Raw genomic sequence first — 10,485 nt, forward strand, 5'->3', positions numbered from 1 at the left:
TGGGATAATCCAGGAGCACTAGTCAGTATTAACTATCAACCTGATGCAGCCTACAATCATATAAAGAGTCTCAACTGAGTGTTGTCTTTAACAGGTCAGCTTACGGACACATCTGTGAGGGATTATTTTGATTGCTGATTGATAAAAGAGGACCATCCCACTCTGAGAGGAGCGATCCCTAGGCAGCTGGTCCCAGGCTGTATGAAAGCTAGCTGAGTATGAGCTGGAGGGTAAGCCAGCAAGCTGCATCCCCGTGGTTTCTGTTTCAAATTCCTATGTGAGTTCCTGCCTTGACTTCCCTCAGTGATCGCTTGTGACCTGGATGTGTAAACCAAATTAAACGCTTTCCTCTACAAAATTGCATTTGGTCATGGTGCTTCTCACAACAGGATGGACCTAAAATATCAAGTTAATTCAATCTTAACTAACTCATGCCCACCAACCTCCTCTTGCTGTGTGATGTGACTTGTCCACAGATTCCTAAAGTCAGAACATGGACAAAGGTTTTTGTACTCAGGGTAGAGGGGGCAGCCACATCTCTGTATACCAAGTCTTGTGAGCCCCCTAAACCAGTGGTTCTCAACCCGTGGGCCTAGACCCCCAAGGACCATTGGAAAACACAGGAATTTGCATTACAGTTCACAACAGTAGCTAAATCAGTTATGAAATAAGAACGAAGATAATTGTATGGCTGGGGATCACCACAACATGAGGAACTGTACTAAAGGGGAGTAGCATTAGGAAGGTGGAGAACCATTGCCCTGGACTGATATGGCTCTTGGTGATGGCCTACTCCATGGGAATATTCTACAGGAAAGGGACTCATCAGGACTGGACTTTAAACAGTTGACCTGGTTAGCAAGCTGAGGGGATTTGGCTCCTGAGAGGTGGCAGCCAGACTCTTGTGAATTATTTAGCAGTATGCACATTAGACGCCATTACATTAAGTTGCAAATGATCAACACCAACCCCCACAATAAAGTAATAAAATAAAACATTAACGAGACACTGCGCACTTTGTGGGGGGGGGCGGAGGCAGGGCAGTGGGCATTGTGCTCTGTGGGGGGATGCGGGGCAGTGGGCACTGACTGAGCCTACAGGGCACAGAGGCTGTAGGAGTGGGATGGGACCCTCCAAACATTTCAGGAGAATGGTATGGGACAGGAAGGGGGGCAGCTTCCTGTTTTCCTACCATGAATATTCAGGGTCTGTGTGTCTGTCTACAGCCCCCCATGAGGTTTTCTGTGCCACTGAGAGCACACTCACCCTGGGTCTGTCTGTCTGTGCTCTTCACTCTGGGATGACCTTTTGTTTGGAGGTGCTGTGGGGTTCCTAGCACGGGAACTGAACAGCCTGGGTTTGAATCCTGGCTCAGGCTTTTCGAACCGAGAAGTTCATCTGAGAAATTCAGGGTGTTGATCAAGGAGAGTCCTTCCCAGAGTCTCTTCTGCAACGTCCCCCCAACCTCCCCAAATGTCAGGCACACGGCAGACCCACCAGTTACTGAGTATGTTGCCTTACATGGCAGCAGGCACTGGGCAGATGTGATTTTAGTTAAGAACTGGGGAAGGGAGATCAATGTGGATGATCTAACAGGCTTAATTATGTCCACGGAATCATTCCAGGAGTGAGGAGACTATTGCCCAGACAAAGGTACAGTGACACCAAGGTGCCATGTTGGGGTTTTCCACATAGGAAGGGGCAGCAAGTCAAGAAACATGAGGGCAGTGGCCCCAGAGGTAGGAAGGAAGGAAATGGCCTCTTCCCCAGCAGCCTCTGCGGGGGCAAGGCATCGCTGCTGACCCCTTGACATGAGTCTAGCAAAACTGTTTGGGGCTTCTGACTAACAGTGCTGAGAAAATAAAGGCCTGCTTCTTTCCTACCACCCGACATGACCCCCTTGAGCAGTACAGTTGCTATTCCAGATATCTCCTCTAGGGGGCAGCACACCAAGGTCTGTCCTGAGTACCTGGGCCATGGATTTGCACCATGTTTGGGGAGTACCTAGTATCTAGAGTGTGTGTGTGTGTGTGTGTGTGTGTGTGTGTGTGTGTGTGTGTGTGTGTGTGCACTAGATGTACAGAAATAAAATACAGCCAGGCACAGTCTCCTGTGAGTGGAAAACGTCCTGTGTGTTAAGGATGTCCACTCTGGGATCAAGCAGGCAGGCCTGGTCTGGTCTACCACATTTAGCTTAAAGACCTTAATTGGCTTTCTTTGTGATTCTAGAACCAGGCAAGGCTGCATTCAGGAGGTTACAGACTGAACAGGGTAGGAGAATGTGGAGACAAAGGTGGACTCACTACCAGTTTCTTTCCTCGGAAGTTGGACACACGGCAGTGGGAAAGCAGCAGCTGGGCAGACCCTGGGTCATGTCACTGCGGGTGGGGATCACTACAGAGGGTACCCCACAAGTGTGTTGTCAGTCAGCGTCCGTCCCTGTGACAAGCACACAGGATGATCAGTTTTAAAAAGAAGAGTCCCATCTGCGCTCACAGTTTTAGAGGTTGGGGTCTAGTCCACAATATGGCGGTCTAATGACTGGGAGGAAGAGAAAGAGAGAGAGAGAGAGAGAGAGAGAGAGAGAGAGACCTAGACCTGGCTCTCAACATCCCCTTCAAGATCATACCTCTTCAAGGTTCCAGCACCGTCTGGAGCTCCGTGGCCTGAGGACTAGGTGTTTGCCACTTGGGATTTGGGGGGATGAAGGGGTCTAACAGGCCTGAGCACGGCAAACATGGCTCTGGCAGGCCTTGCCCTTCTCCCCCACTCCCTCTACCTTGCTAAACCGTTAGATTATATCCAAAAGCTAGCCAGCAAAGTCTAATCTCTTATTTGGCCCCTTCCTCCTCCTGAGGCTGACCACCAAGTTTCCACTATCAAACTATTGAAGTCTGGCGGTCAAAAGCCCACTTGTGACTACCCTAATTAACATGTCCAGTCAAAACAAACAACTCATCCTATTGACGGGTTTCCCTTTTATAAACTGCCATTCGCCTATGGGCCACGTCTGTCTCCTCTGTATTCAGAGACAGTCCTTTGTCCCTCTGGGGCAAATACCCTTCCCCTCTCCCTTATTCCCTTCCGCTTCTCTCTCACCCTCTGTCTCCTGTCTTTGTCTCTTATTCCTGCCCTTTGTCCCTCTGGGGCAAATAAATCCCTTTGTGCTGAGAACTTGGTCTTGAGGTGTCCTGTGCTAATTCTGGTCCTTTGAGGGATGTTTTAGACATAAATATGGTACTTGTGGACTAAAGCAGGCCTATCTGGGAAATCCTGTCTCTTCTGATTTCTTAGATGATCAATGACAACTTGGCTTCTGTTGGGTTGTAGCTAGAGTTTTCCTGCCTGGCCCACAGTCAGGACAAATCTCTGTCACCCGCCAGTCCCACAGCTGCTCAGACCCAACCAAGTAAACACAGAGACTTATATTGCTTACAAACTGTATGGCCATGGCAGGCTTCTTGCTAACTGTTCTTATATCTTAAATTAATCCATTTCTATAAATCTATACCTTGCCACGTGGCTCGTGGCTTACTGGCGTCTTCACATTGCTGCTTGTCATGGCAGCAGCTGGCAATGTCTCTCTGACTCAGCCTTCCACTTCCCAGAATTCTCCTCTCTCCTGTCCCGCCTATACTTCCTGCCTGGCCACTGGCCAATCAGTGTTTTATTTATACAGAACGATATCCACAGCATTGGGTGGCTTAGAATTTGAGTATGTGTGATTGTACTTGGAGTTTGAAATGGGTCTTGGTGGAAGGGCAGTACAAGAGCATGGTCCTAGGATTTTGATGAAAACCACTTGGGCCCTCTGGTCTGGATGCTTAATGTTCAACTATCAATGCCAGTGACCTCCTTGACCTCCAGATCTCCAAAGAGATCATCCAGACCACACCTGCTGACATAAAAATTCACTAAAATCTTTTCATTTTATCCATAGTTTCCTTTTAAAGATTGTTCTCCTTTGCCTTTTAGGGGCAAGGGCTGAGATGGGATTTCACTCTGTAGCCCAGACTGTCTGGAACCCACTGCATAGTCCAGGCTGACCTCAGATTCATGGTGACCCTCCTGCCTCAGCACAGTAAGATTGCAGATGTGTGCCACCACATCTGGCTTGGTTTCTTTAGTCTTGCCTTATGAATGTATACATTCCTGCCATGACTCGGTCACATCCGCCTCTCCGGATCCAGCTCTCTGCATCTTGAGTATTTGTGAACTGGGCTGAAAGAGTGGATGATGGATTTGGGGCGCCTGAATAGGGACATGTGTTTGTGCACTGGTGCTCACAGCTACAGCAAATGCCCACACGGGCATGTGCTCAAGGCTTAGTCCCCACTTGGGAATGCTACTGGGAAATGGTGGAAAGTTGTTCTGCTTAGAGAAGAACACTGGTCCACCTCTCTTCTTTCCTGCTGCCAGGAGGTGAACGGCTTCCTTCCTCATGTGTTTCTGCAGCCATGTTGTCTGCCCCTCCACAGGCCTCAGAGAAACAGAGCCAGCCAGCCATGGACCTCTAAAATCATGAGCTAAAATAAACCTTTCTCTTTGAGTGGCTTCTCTTGGGCACTTGGTCATGGTGACAGAAAGCTAGCTATTACAGACACCTAATGGCACAAAGAGGCCAGTTCAAACTTGTGTGGGGGTGAAAGGCTCTTCTCACTTCTGGAAGAGGTAGAGAAATGGGGGATTGTGGGAACGGACACTTGAAGGCAAACAGAAGGACAGAAGTGGAGAGCACACACAGTGCTCACCAGCACACATGTTATATGCCAATGGTGTTTACAGGTTCTAACATGGAGAGCTTTGCCAAGAATCTCATGGTTCGCTGTGCCATGCTGCCCTGGCTATGACCAACCTAGGGCAGGTGATCCATCTGAAGTGAGGTGAATGAGAAGGGCGGGTCACAGATACACTGAGGGAGGGGGACCCAGAGAAGGCAGTATGGTAACAACCTGCTTGTTGGTGGAGGGGAGGTTGTCGGAGGAGTTCGGTCTTCTGAATTCCTGTTCCAGTTGTTTCTTCTCTCTCTCTCTCTCTCTCTCTCTCTCTCTCTCTCTCTCTCTCTCTCTCTCTCATTTATTTTTGAGTGTTGTATTTGCATGTGCACCTTTATTCCAGAAGAGGGCACCAGAACCCACTACAGATGGTTGTGAGCCACCATGTGGGTGCTGGGAATTGAACTCAGGTCCTCTGGAAGAGCAGCCAGTGCTCTTAACCGCTGAGCCATCTCTTTAGCTCCCTCCAGCTGTTTCTTTAGGGGTGTTTTAGAGTCGGTGTGCAGGACTACCCTGTTCACTTCCAACAGGTAGCCAGGTAGCCTGTCTTGGACAGCAGCCCCCGGCTGTCACCTCCATCCGCTGTGTGTCTAAGAGAAACTGGACTTCATATCTGCTCAGATTCCCTCTCAGCCAAGACACCGCAATGCCTGCCTTGTTACACCTTTGGGGTCCATTCAGGGACTTTGGAACCAGACTGTCCCTTAGACTGGGTGCTCTACACTCTCAGCAAACTCTTCAACACAGATGTAGAATTAAATTTTCCCTGTAATGACATTTTCCTTAATGTGAGTTACTGGGACTCATCTCCCAGGCACTTTCTGAGCTGTCCTTGGCTACAAAGACTGTGGCCCCAGCCCATGCTTAAGTCACATGTGATTTCACTAATCAGAAGGGCTTGGGCAATAGTTTCCCCTTGACAGTGACCCTTATTACAATTAAAGCCTTTGATGTGGGTTCTCCTATTTGCCTGAGGAGACAGTGAGATTCTGTATGTAATTTGAGAGGCATTTTACAGGACAGCCATCCACACTGAAAGCTGATTATAAATAAGGTTCAGCCGATGGCTTCCATCAGCGTCTAAGGATTCCCAGTCAAACGCAAGGTCATAACCCTGATGCGTAGTTGGTCTGCGTTGCTCTCATACCTAAATCAGATTCTCTTAGTGCAGGCTTTCATGTCATGTTTATGAAACACCTTCCGCTTGGTACAGAGCTGGGCACTAAAAAACATCCCTCTGATAGGAGTCTCGAAATTTCTCACCTCAGCTATTGTTTTTAGTTTTTTTTTCTGGGTGAGAAGCCATGGGCTCCATCCCCACGCACCCAAGAAGAGTTACTTGGGCACTGAAAGGCTCAGAGATGGCAGGGCCAGGACTCTGCAGGTCACCTGAGCAGAGGTTTCTCATGTTTTCCTCATGTTGTAAGTGAAACAATTGTGTGTCCAACCCTGAGGCCTTCAGGGACCACAGGCTGGAAGAGAGTCAGTCTTGGGCTGAGGAGGTAGTTCAGCTTATAAAGTGCTTGCACATGCAAGTATGGGGACCTGAGTTTGAGACCCAGAACTCACATAAGAGTTTGTGGTCCCAGGACCGGGCAGGGATGGGGTCTGGGAACAAGAGGGTATCTGGGACTTGTTAGTCAGCTAGCCTAGTTACTGGTTCAGTGACAGAAACTGTCTCAAAAGTGAACAAGGTAGAGCTGGGCATGGTGGCACACGCCTTTAATCTCTGTACTCAGGAGGCAGAGGCAGGCAGATGTCTTTGAGTTTGAGGCCAGCCTGGTCTACATAGCAAGTTTCAGGCCAGTCAGAGCTACGTAATGAGACCTGGTCTCAAAAACAATTAAACTGGTGAAAAATCATAAAGACACCCAATGCTCTGGCTTCCACATGTTCATGCATGGACACATGCACTTGCATGCACATGTGCACCCACATACATACAGGAAAGAAAAGCAGGGTTGAACACCCCCACTCACCACCTTGGTTTAGTATTTGTGTTCATATAACAAGTTTATGTAAAAGTTGGTACTTCTGTCCTGGAACTCGCTCTGTAGACCAGGCTGGCCTCAAACTCACAGAGGTCCTCCTGCCTCTGGCTCCCAAGTACTGGGATTAAAGGCATGCACCACCACTACCCAGTGAAGTTGGTACTTTTAAGTAATCTTTTAACAGACTCCAGAAACCTCTCCATGCAAGCACACGCATGCGCACGCGCGCGCGCGCGCGCGCACACACACACACACACACACACACACACACACATCTCTATATAAATCTGATGGTTCATAGTCATTGTCAATTTGAGTATAGAATCACCTAGGTGTGTCTGGAAGCCCTTCCAGAGAGGTATGACTGAGGACGGATGATCCACCCTGAATGTGGGTGGCACCAGCCCAGGCACTGGGGGTCTGGACTGAATCAACACCTGTAAAGGAGAGAGTTGAGCATCAGGAATCCCTACTCTGCACTTCCGGGTATGCCCAGATGTGAGGCAGTCCAATCACACTCCTACCACCAGGAGCTCCGCCATGCCTTCCACACAATGATGGGTTGTACCTCTTAAACCACGACACCAAACCAAGCCCCCAACCCTCTTTAAGTTGCTTCTTGCAGATACCTTGGGGGTTTTGTTGGTTTGTTTTTGATTTTTCAACACAGGGTTTCTCTGTCGGTCCTGGAACTCGCTCTGTAGACCAGGCTGGCCTCAAATTCATAGAGATCCACCTGCCCCTGCCTCCCAAGTGCTGAGATTAAAGACATGCGCCACCACTGCCCGTTTTTTTTTTAAAAACAACAACAACAACAACAACAACTCTTTTTAATGGTTGTATAATGCTCCACAATAGCAATGAGCCTGGTTTATTTACCACCACCACCCCCCCGCCCCCAAACGGTGAACACTTAGTGCCATTCTCCCTTTTTTTTTTTTTTTTCTGCTCTAAACAATGTCTCAGACCTTCTGCAAACTGTCTGTGTGCACATCTGAGGACATGTCTGAAGTAGAAAACTGCATGTCCAAATGCTGTATCAAAGGGTTATGTGTAGTTTAAGGTGCAATAGAGACAGCCCATTTCTTCTCTGAAAGAACTGAGCTATTCATGTTTCTACCTACGGTGTGAGCGGCTTTCTAGGTAGGCAGGGACTTGGCTGGAACCTTTAGATAGAGACTTCTGTTTTAATTTCACCGAGGAGTCTTATTTAAACACACACACACACACACACACACACACACACACACACACACACACACAGCCTAAAAATGTATCTTGGAAGGGGTTGGAGAGGCGGCTCAGTGATTAAGAGCCCGGATTGCTATTGCAAAGGACAGGCGTTCCAGGCACCTGTGACTAGTGACTCCCATCCACCTAACTCCAGCTCCAGGGGATCCCGTACCCTCTTCTGGCCTCTGTGGGCATTGCACTCAGGTGTGCAAACCCACACTCACAAATCCACAGAAGTCAGAATAAAGAGTAAGATTTATACACAATTATTCAATTACAAATCCACTGTGGAGAGAAATTAGAAATGGCAGAAGAAATAAGAACAATAGATGTAAAAAACCTCTATTTGTTGGAAGCTACGTTAGAAGCTCCCCTTCTGGGCTACTTCCATGTGCAGAGGGCTTGCTCGAGGGTGCAGGCCTGGGCTCACAGTGCCTTTTGTTTGTGACACACTGCTCACATTTAGCTCTGTTTCGTGGGGGCCTGTCAGGAGGAATCTCCACGATCTTTTTGACGGTTGGGTATTGTTTCAGTCCCCTTCTGTTGGGTACTAGGTTTCCAGCATTGCCAGGTGTTGTGGCTCCTTCTCTCACACGTCTGTGCACGTGTGTGTTTCTCCCACTTATTTGATCTTTTCTGCCCTACCCTGGAGCCTCTACGAGGTTACTGCTCCTCAGACTGTAAGAATCTTAGCTACTCTGGTGCCCGCTCCCCACACATTCTATATGTGTCCATCTTTGACTCTCTGTGCCGTTCCAAGGACTTCTTGGATCTTCTCAAACAGCAAAATCCTACTTCAGCCCACAGGTCTATGTCAAGGTCCTGGGGCTGCTGGAACAAAGTGCTACACACTGGGTAGCTTGAAACAGCGGCAACTTAGCCTGTCTCAGGCAGACAGAGGTCAAGGTGTTAGCAGGGCTATGCTCTCTGCCTAGGCTCTGGGGAGGAGCCTTTGGCTTCCGCTAGTGGCTGCTTGTTGCCTTGTCCCTTGATATCTCCTTCCAGTTGCTACCCCATGTCTCTGCCCTTGCCTCTGTGTTCATGTGTCTCTGCCCTCACCTCTGTGTCCGTGTGTCTCTGCCCTTGCCTCTGTGTCCATGTGTCTCTGCGCTCACCTCTGTGTCCGTGTGTCTCTGCCCTTGCCTCTGTGTCTGTGTGTCTCTGCCCTCACCTCTGTGTCCGTATGTCTCTGCCCTTGCCTCTGTGTCCGTGTGTCTCTGCTCAGGATTTACCACTAATTTCAGTGCTTTAGATTCACAAAGGAGTTTCTATCTCGGGGACACATTCGTGGGTACCAGGATTTAGCATGGGGAAGGAGATTTCTATGAGAGCCACTATGTGGTCCAGCTTGAGGCCCTGAGTGCTCCCAGGGCCTAGCATCCTTAGAGACACTGGCAGAGAACACCCTTTATTGTGGAGTCTGTGCATGCCACATTTTGGCTCCTCGTGTGTGTGTGTGTGTGTGTGTGTGTGTGTGTGTGTGTGTGTGTGTGTACATGTAGAGGTCAAAGGTCAATCTTCGAGTCCTTTCTCAGGAGCTGTCCACCAAATAAATTCTGAGGCAGGGTCTCTCACTGGCCTGGAATTCACCAAGCAGGCTAGACTGACCAGCTAGTGAGCCATCCTCCAGTCTCTGCCTCCCCAGAGCTGGGGTTCCAAATATAGACTACCGTGCTCAGCTAGTGAATGTGGGTTCTGGGATGGAGCTCAGGTCTCCTGCTGTTACAAGAGGAGCAGCACTGTGCGGTGCCCCCAGCCTCCGTTTGCTTTGTTTGGGGACAGAGTTCCAGGCCACCCTGACTTCAAACCTGAGATGTAGTCAAGAATGACCTGAACTTCCTCCTGCCTCTACTTCCCTGAGTGCGCTGACATTACAGGTGTGCGTCATCATATGCCGTGTGTGCAGTGCTGGGGATCGAACTCAGGACTTCACGTGTGCTAGGCGAGCACTCTGCCAGCTGAGCCACATCCCCGGCCCCTCAACATTAATCCAAAGGACCGTATCTTCAGGGGCAGTCTCATCAAGCTCTGGTGAGCAGGTGCCTCCCTTCCAGAGAATGACTCACTCTATAAAATGCCTCTTCCTCGTGAACCGACAAGTCGGTCTCGGGGCAATTATTTTAAGGTCACAATCAGAAAAGCATTCAGTTCAAAGATGTGTTCCCAGTCCTGCTTATACTGGTTAGCTATCTACAAAAGAACCTTGGCATCCACAGAGAATCTGCTTGGGGAGGAAGCAGGCCAAGGTTCGGGTGTCTTTGTGGAAGATGAGCCTGTGGTAGGGACTGGGCCTGATGATATTTTAACCCAAGTCTGTGATCTGAGCAGGTCCTTCTGGCTTGGCTGGGAGTTGAGATGAGAGACACAGATTCCTCCGAGTCTGAGAGGCAGGCTGCTCCATGCAGGAACCTCAGGGACCCTGGACTCCGGCTGAGGTGGGCGTGGGGCAGTGGGGATGTTGGTGGGAGCTGTCCTTTTGAGAATCC

The sequence above is a fragment of the Peromyscus californicus genome, unplaced genomic scaffold (assembly GCF_007827085.1).
Source record: "Peromyscus californicus insignis strain IS unplaced genomic scaffold, ASM782708v3 Scaffold_15__1_contigs__length_86483966, whole genome shotgun sequence".
Classification (NCBI taxonomy): Eukaryota; Metazoa; Chordata; class Mammalia; order Rodentia; family Cricetidae; genus Peromyscus; species Peromyscus californicus.